This window comes from Pseudophryne corroboree, chromosome 5, assembly GCF_028390025.1.
Source record: "Pseudophryne corroboree isolate aPseCor3 chromosome 5, aPseCor3.hap2, whole genome shotgun sequence".
NCBI lineage: Eukaryota > Metazoa > Chordata > Amphibia > Anura > Myobatrachidae > Pseudophryne > Pseudophryne corroboree.
Window position 1 is genome coordinate 352,118,854 of NC_086448.1, and position 9,273 is coordinate 352,128,126.

The 9,273-nt window shown below is 49.1% G+C and overlaps 1 protein-coding gene across 1 annotated transcript in view; it reads left to right on the forward strand.

Moving 5' to 3' along the window:
- The window catches only part of LOC134927740 (uncharacterized), a 329,420-nt gene extending 320,440 nt beyond the window's left edge, over positions 1 to 8,980 (forward strand). The window contains exon 6 of the transcript XR_010177717.1: positions 6,274 to 8,980. The gene's annotated coding sequence lies outside the window, so the exon portion shown is untranslated. The remainder of the gene's footprint in view (positions 1 to 6,273) is intronic.
- The last annotated feature ends 293 nt before the right edge of the window (positions 8,981 to 9,273 follow it).

Genomic DNA, 9,273 nt, shown 5'->3' on the forward strand with positions numbered 1-9,273 from the left:
CCGCAGGCACCACAATAGGCTGGTTTAAGTGAAATGCTGAAACCACCTTAGGGAGAAATTGAGGACGAGTCCTCAATTCTGCCCTGTCCGTATGAAAAATTAGGTAAGGGCTTTTATAGGATAAAGCCGCCAATTCTGAAACACGCCTGGCTGAAGCCAGGGCTAACAGCATTACCACTTTCCATGTGAGATATTTTAAGTCCACAGTGGTGAGTGGTTCAAACCAATGTGATTTTAGGAACCCCAAAACTACATTGAGATCCCAAGGTGCCACTGGAGGCACAAAAGGAGGCTGTATATGCAGTACTCCCTTGACAAACGTCTGAACTTCAGGAACTGAAGCTAGTTCTTTTTGGAAGAATATTGACAGGGCCGAAATTTGAACCTTAATGGACCCTAATTTTAGGCCCATAGACAGTCCTGTTTGCAGGAAATGCAGGAATCGACCCAGTTGAAATTCCTCTGTAGGGGCCTTCCTGGCCTCGCACCACGCAACATATTTTCGCCAAATACGGTGATAATGTTGTACGGTCACATCCTTCCTGGCTTTGATCAGGGTAGGGATGACTTCATCCAGAATGCCTTTTTCCTTCAGGATCCGGCGTTCAACCGCCATGCCGTCAAACGCAGCCGCGGTAAGTCTTGGAACAGACATGGTCCCTGCTGGAGCAGGTCCTTTCTTAGAGGTAGAGGCCACGGGTCTTCCGTGAGCATCTCTTGAATTTCCGGGTACCAAGTCCTTCTTGGCCAATCCGGAGCCACGAGTATAGTCTTTACTCCTCTCCTTCTTATGATTCTCAGTACTTTTGGTATGAGAGGAAGAGGAGGGAACACATACACTGACTGGTACACCCACGGTGTTACCAGAGCGTCCACAGCTATTGCCTGAGGGTCCCTTGACCTGGCGCAATATCTGTCCAGTTTTTTGTTGAGGCGGGACGCCATCATGTCCACCTTTGGTTTTTCCCAACGGTTCACAATCATGTGGAAGACTTCTGGGTGAAGTCCCCACTCCCCCGGGTGAAGATCGTGTCTGCTGAGGAAGTCTGCTTCCCAGTTGTCCACTCCCGGAATGAACACTGCTGACAGTGCTATCACATGATTTTCTGCCCAGCGAAGAATCCTTGCCACTTCCGTCATTGCCCTCCTGCTTCTTGTGCCACCCTGTCTGTTTACGTGGGTGACTGCCGTGATGTTGTCCGACTGGATCAACACCGGCTGACCCTGAAGCAGAGGTCTTGCCTGACTTAGGGCATTGTAAATGGCCCTGAGTTCCAGGATATTTATGTGAAGTGACGTTTCCATGCTTGACCACAAGCCCTGGAAATTTCTTCCCTGTGTGACTGCTCCCCAGCCCCTCAGGCTGGCATCCGTGGTCACCAGGACCCAATCCTGAATGCCGAATCTGCGGCCCTCTAGGAGATGAGCACTCTGTAACCACCACAGGAGAGACACCCTTGTCCTTCGAGACAGGGTTATCCGCTGATGCATTTGAAGATGCGATCCGGACCATTTGTCCAGCAGATCCCACTGAAAAGTTCTTGCGTGGAATCTGCCGAATGGAATCGCTTCGTAAGAAGCCACCATCTTTCCCAGGACCCTTGTGCATTGATGTACTGACACTTGGCCTGGTCTTAGGAGGTTCCTGACTAGGTCGGATAACTCCCTGGCTTTCTCTTCTGGGAGAAACACCTTTTTCTGTACTGTGTCCAGAATCATTCCTAGGAACAGCAGACGTGTCGTCGGAATCAGCTGCGATTTTGGAATATTTAGAATCCATCCGTGCTGTCGTAGTACTACTTGAGATAGTGCTACTCCGACCTCTAACTGTTCTCTGGACCTTGCCCTTATCAGGAGATCGTCCAAGTAAGGGATAATTAAGACGCCTTTTCTTCGAAGAAGAATCATCATTTCGGCCATTACCTTGGTAAAGACCCGGGGTGCCGTGGACAATCCAAACGGCAGCGTCTGAAACTGATAGTGACAGTTCTGTACCACAAACCTGAGGTACCCTTGGTGAGAAGGGCAAATTGGGACATGGAGGTAAGCATCCTTGATGTCCAGAGACACCATATAGTCCCCTTCTTCCAGGTTCGCTATCACTGCTCTGAGTGACTCCATCTTGAACTTGAACCTTTTTATGTAAGTGTTCAAGGATTTCAGATTTAAAATGGGTCTCACCGAGCCGTCCGGCTTCGGTACCACAAACAGCGTGGAATAATACCCCTTTCCCTGTTGTAGGAGGGGTACATTGATTATCACTTGCTGGGAATACAGCTTGTGAATGGCTTCCAATACCGCCTCCCTGTCGGGGGGAGACGTTGGTAAAGCAGACTTCAGGAACCGGCGAGGGGGAGACGTCTCGAATTCCAATTTGTACCCCTGAGATACTATCTGCAGGATCCAGGGGTCCACTTGCGAGTGAGCCCACTGCGCGCTGAAATTCTTGAGACGGGCCCCCACCGTGCCTGAGTCCGCTTGTAAGACCCCAGCGTCATGCTGAGGACTTGGCAGAAGCGGGGGAGGGCTTCTGTTCGTGGGAAGAGGCTGTCTGCTGCAGTCTTTTTCCCCTTCCTCTGCCCCGGGGCAGATATGAGTGGCCTTTTGCCCGCTTGCCCTTATGGGGACGAAAGGACTGAGCCTGAAAAGACGGTATCTTTTTCTGCTGTGAGGTGGCTTGGGGTAAAAAGGTGGATTTCCCAGCCGTTGCCGTGGCCACCAGGTCCGATAGACCGACCCCAAATAACTCCTCCCCTTTATACGGCAATACTTCCATATGCCGTTTGGAATCCGCATCACCTGACCACTGTCGCGTCCATAACCCTCTTCTGGCAGAAATGGACATCGCACTTACTCTTGATGCCAGAGTGCAAATATCCCTCTGTGCATCACGCATATATAGAAATGCATCCTTTAAATGCTCTATAGTCAATAATATATTGTCCCTGTCCAGGGTATCAATATTTTCAGTCAGGGAATCCGACCAAGCCACCCCAGCACTGCACATCCAGGCTGAGGCGATTGCTGGTCGCAGTATAATACCAGTATGTGTGTATATACTTTTTAGGATATTTTCCAGCTTCCTATCAGCTGGTTCCTTGAGGGCGGCCGTATCAGGAGACGGTAACGCCACTTGTTTTGATAAGCGTGTGAGCGCCTTATCCACTCTAGGGGGTGTTTCCCAACGCGCCCTAACCTCTGGCGGGAAAGGGTATAATGCCAATAATTTTTTAGAAATTAGCAGTTTTTTATCGGGGGAAACCCACGCTTCATCACACACCTCATTTAATTCATCTGATTCAGGAAAAACTACGGGTAGTTTTTTCACACCCCACATAATACCCTTTTTTGTGGTACTTGTAGTATCAGAAATGTTCAAAACCTCCTTCATTGCCGTGATCATGTAACGTGTGGCCCTACTGGAAAATACGTTTGTTTCCTCACCGTCGACACTGGAGTCAGTGTCCGTGTCAGTGTCTGTATCGACCTGAGGTAACGGGCGTTTTATAGCCCCTGACGGTGTTTGAGACGCCTGTACAGGTATCAACTGATTTGCCGGCTGTCTCATGTCGTCAACAGTCTTTTGTAAAGTGCCGACACTATCACGTAATTCTTTCCATAAGACCATCCAGTCAGGTGTCGACTCCCTAGGGGGTGACATCACTAACACAGGCAATTGCTCCGCCTCCACACCATTTTCCTCCTCATACATGTCGACACAGCGTACCGACACACAGCACACACACAGGGAATGCTCTGATAGAGGACAGGACCCCACTAGCCCTTTGGGGAGACAGAGGGAGAGTTTGCCAGCACACACCAGAGCGCTATATATATACAGGGATAACCTTATATAAGTGTTTTTCCCTAATATAGCTGCTGTATATATTAATATGCCAATTTAGTGCCCCCCCTCTCTTGTTTTACCCTGTTTCTGTAGTGCAGGACTGCAGGGGAGAGTCAGGGAGCCTTCCTCCAACGGAGCTGTGAGGAAAAAATGGCGCCAGTGTGCTGAGGAGATAGGCTCCGCCCCCTTCTCGGCGGCCTTTCTCCCGCTTTTTAATGGAAAAATTGGCAGGGGTTAAATGCATCCATATAGCCCAGGAGCTATATGTGATGTATTTTTTGCCAAAAAAAGGTTTTTTATTGCGTCTCAGGGCGCCCCCCCCAGCGCCCTGCACCCTCAGTGACCGGAGTGTGAAGTGTGCTGAGAGCAATGGCGCACAGCTGCGGTGCTGTGCGCTACCTTATTGAAGACAGGACGTCTTCTGCCGCCGATTTTCCGGACCTCTTCACTCTTCTGGCTCTGTAAGGGGGCCGGCGGCGCGGCTCCGGGACCCATCCATGGCTGGGCCTGTGATCGTCCCTCTGGAGCTAATGGCCCTCATTCCGAGTTGTTTGCTCGGTATTTTTCATCGCATCGCAGTGAAAATCCGCTTAGTACGCATGCGCAATGTTCGCACTGCGACTGCGCCAAGTAACTTTACTATGAAGAAAGTATTTTTACTCACGGCTTTTTCTTCGCTCCGGCGAACGTAATGTGATTGACAGGAAATGGGTGTTACTGGGCGGAAACACGGCGTTTCAGGGGCGTGTGGCTGAAAACGCTACCGTTTCCGGGAAAAACGCAGGAGTGGCCGGAGAAACGGTGGGAGTGCCTGGGCGAACGCTGGGTGTGTTTGTGACGTCAACCAGGAACGACAAGCACTGAAATGATCGCACAGGCAGAGTAAGTCTGGAGCTACTCTGAAACTGCTAAGTAGTTAGTAATCGCATTATTGCGAATACATCGGTCGCAATTTTAAGAAGCTAAGATTCACTCCCAGTAGGCGGCGGCTTAGCGTGTGTAACTCTGCTAAATTCGCCTTGCGACCGATCAACTCGGAATGAGGGCCAATGTCCAGTAGCCTAAGAAGCCCAATCCACTCTGCACGCAGGTGAGTTCGCTTCTTCTCCCCTTAGTCCCTCGGTGCAGTGAGCCTGTTGCCAGCAGGTCTCACTGAAAATAAAAAACCTACTTTAAACTTTTACACTAAGCAGCTCTGGAGAGCCCCTTAGCCTGCACCCGTCTCGTTCGGGCACAAAAATCTAACTGAGGCTTGGAGAAGGGTCATAGGGGGAGGAGCCAGTGCACACCAGGTAGTCCTAAAGCTTTTTACTTTTGTGCCCAGTCTCCTGCGGAGCCGCTATTCCCCATGGTCCTTTCGGAGTCCCCAGCATCCACTAGGACGTTAGAGAAATAATGATGAGAATACTGGAATCCAACTACAGATGCAGTGGCAAATGCAGGATTTCTAGAGGGGGGTTTCCAAATGTCAGTCCACAATTTCCCACTCTGCGGAACATTGAAACAAGTGTGAGAGTCCGGGGGAGCTGTAGAAGAACCTAGTAACAACCCTTGACATTAATGTAAACAGTTTCCTGCACCTTCAGAGTGAACTATTGGCCCAGGCTCTTCTTAGAGGATCAGTCGTGCTCTGGCCGTGACCTATGCCTTGAAGACGCGGCGGTGTGATGTCATAGGTCACGGCCACCGCTTATCACCACCCACCCAGCCAGCCCGCCCGCCTGCATATGCATCTTCCAGTTCCTGCCTGCATACACAGCTTTCCTTGCCCACCCACATCCACACCTGCCGACCGCCCGCTGCTCAGTATTCGCAGCACTTCACTATGAACAACCCCCGCCACTGAGGGACAGGGAGGAGGACAGCTTACCGGTAGGGGCTAATATTTGTTATGTTATTTCTCCTGTGGGGGGCAAAAGGATTTATGTGGGGAGAATAAGGATTTATGGATTTATGTGGGGAGCAATGTGATTGATTTATGTGGGGAGCAATAGGATTTATGTAGGGAGCAACATGATTTATTTGGGGAGCAATGTTATTGTTTTTTCTGTGTACTGTAGGCCAATGTATGTGTGGATTTTTTTTTACTGTGGGGAACTGAAATGGTCTATAGCAGTGATGGGGAACCTTTGGCACTCCAGATGTTGTTAAACTACACATCCCAGCATGACCTGCTACAGTTTTAGCATGGCCAAATAGCAAAACTGTAGCAGGGCATGCTGGGATGTATAGTTCAACAACAGCTGGAGTGCCAAAGGTTCCCCATCACTGGTCTATAGTACAGGCTGTATCAAACAAAGTGTTCATTAGAAGGTTAAACATGCCATAGTAAATAAACAAACAAACTAAATTGAACCAGTATTGTACTTTCTAAGCACACATTCTCCCCACCTCATGGTAAGGCTCCTGTCTCTTTTTCCTTCTAGCTACTGTCTGGTCCAGAGCACTGATTGAGTACTCAGATCCACACACCAAGCAAACTCGATAGAAGAAGATGCTATCACTGGGCATGTGCAGCAGTTCTGCTCTGTCCCTTAAACTGCATGATGTGGCGGCAGCTCTAGTAATCATATTATATACCATTGCTATTGTCATAATGTGAGCCAGAGAGGAGGGGGGTTTCCGAGCAACCGAAAACCCCCCTTGCGTTTGTCTATGAAATGTAGCCACGCTCATCGCGGCTACATCTGCCATCTATGGGCACTCCCAGAGTGACTAGTCACCCCCATCTATGTGAATGGGGCGCATGAGTGTCTAAGGTGCGTGCTTTAGACATGCATGCAGTTGCGGCGTACGAGTCACAAATGCGCCTAGATGTAGCCACCATGAACTAGGCTACAGCTGTAGCATATGTTAGAGACACAAACAATTGCAAATATTAGTTTTCAGGAAAAACGTTTTAAAGAATGTTCCAAAATCAAATGAATATAATGAGGGTCCGGAACTAAAACATGTCATTGGGGGCACAAAATGTTAGCCAGCTCCATGAGCCAACAAGTACCAGTACTAGTGATGTGCACCGGAAATTTTTCGGGTTTTGTGTTTTGGTTTTGGATTCGGTTCCGCGGCCGTGTTTTGGATTCGGACGCGTTTTGGCAAAACCTCCCTGAAATTTTTTTGTCGGATTCGGGTGTGTTTTGGATTCGGGTGTTTTTTACAAAAAAACCTTTAAAAATAGCTTAAATCATAGAATTTGGGGGTCATTTTGATCCCATAGTATTATTAACCTCAATAACCATAATTTCCACTTATTTTCAGTCTATTCTGAACACCTCACAATATTATTTTTAGTCCTAAAATTTGCACCGAGGTCGCTGGATGGCTAAGCTAAGCGACACAAGTGGCCGACACAAACACCTGGCCCATCTAGGAGGGGCACTGCAGTGTCTGGCAGGATGGCACTGCAAAAAAATTGTCCCCAAACAGCACATGATGCAAAGAAAAAAAGAGGCGCACCAAGGTCGCTGTGTGACTAAGCTAAGCGACACAAGTGGCCGACACAAACACCTGGCCCATCTAGGAGTGGCACTGCGGTGTCAGGCAGGATGGCACTTCAAAAAAATTGTCCCCAAACAGCACATGATGCAAAGAAAAAAAGAGGCGCACCAAGGTCGCTGTGTGACTAAGCTAAGCGACACAAGTGGCCGACACAAACACCTGGCCCATCTAGGAGTGGCACTGCGGTGTCAGGCAGGATGGCACTTCAAAAAAATTGTCCCCAAACAGCACATGATGCAAAGAAAAATGAAAGAAAAAAGAGGTGCAAGATGGAATTGTCCTTGGGCCCCCCCACCCACCCTTATGTTGTATAAACAGGACATGCGCACTTTAACGAACCCATCATTTCAGCGACAGGGTCTGCCACACGACTGTGACTGAAATAACTGGTTGGTTTGGGCCCCCACCAAAAAAGAAGCAATCAATCTCTCCTTGCACAAACTGGCTCTACAGAGGCAAGATGTCCACCTCATCATCATCCTCCGATTCCTCACCCCTTTCACTGTGTACATCCTCTTCCTCACAGATTATTAATTTGTCCCCACTGGAATCCACTATCTCAGGTCCCTGTGTACTTTCTGGAGGCAATTGCTGGTGAATGTCTCCATGGAGGAATTGATTATAATTCATTTTGATGAACATCATCTTCTCCACATTTTCTGGAAGTAACCTCGTACGCCGATTGCTGACAAGGTGAGCGGCTGCACTAAACACTCTTTCGGAGTACACACTGGAGGGAGGGCAACTTGGGTAGAATAAAGCCAGTTTGTGCAAGGGCCTCCAAATTGCCTCTTTTTCCTGCCAGTATACGTACGGACTGTCTGACGTGCCTACTTGGATGCGGTCACTCATATAATCCTCCACCATTCTTTCAATGGTGACAGAATCATATGCAGTGACAGTAGACGACATGTCAGTAATCATTGGCAGGTCCTTCAGTCCGGACCAGATGTCAGCACTCGCTCCAGACTGCCCTGCATCACCGCCAGAGGGTGGCCTCGGAATTCTTAGCCTTTTCCTCGCACCTCCAGTAGCGGGAGAATGTGAAGGAGGAGCTGTTGACGGGTCACGTTCCGCCTGACTTGACAATTTTCTCACCAGCAGGTCTTTGAACCTCTGCTGACTTGTGTCTGCCGGAAAGAGAGATACAACGTAGGTTTTAAATCTAGGATCGAGCATGGTAGCCAAAATGTAGTGCTCTGATTTCAACAGACTGATCACCCGTGAATCCTGGTTAAGCGAATTAAGGGCTCCATCCACAAGTCCCACATGCCTAGCGGAATCACTCTGTTTTAGCTCCTCCTTCAATGTCTCCAGCTTCTTCTGCAAAAGCCTGATGAGGGGAATGACCTGACTCAGGCTGGCAGTGTCTGAACTGACTTCACGTGTGGCAAGTTCAAAGGGTTGCAGAACCTTGCAGAACGTTGAAATCATTCTCCACTGCGCTTGGGTCAGGTGCATTCCCCCTCCTTTGCCTATATCGTGGGCAGATGTATAGGCTTGAATGGCCTTTTGCTGCTCCTCAATCCTCTGAAGCATATAGAGGGTTGAATTCCACCTCGTTACCACCTCTTGCTTCAGATGATGGCAGGGCAGGTTCAGGAGTGTTTGCTGGTGCTCCAGTCTTCGGCACGCGGTGGCTGAATGCCGAAAGTGGCCCGCAATTCTTCGGGCCACCGACAGCATCTCTTGCACGCCCCTGTCGTTTTTTAAATAATTCTGCACCACCAAATTCAATGTATGTGCAAAACATGGGACGTGCTGGAATTTGCCCAGATGTAATGCACGCACAATATTGGTGGCTTTGTCCGATGTCACAAATCCCCAGTAGAGTCCAATTGGGGTAAGCCATTCTGCGATGATGTTCCTCAGTTTCCGTAAGAGGTTGTCAGCTGTGTGCCTCTTATGGAAAGCGGTCATACAAAGCG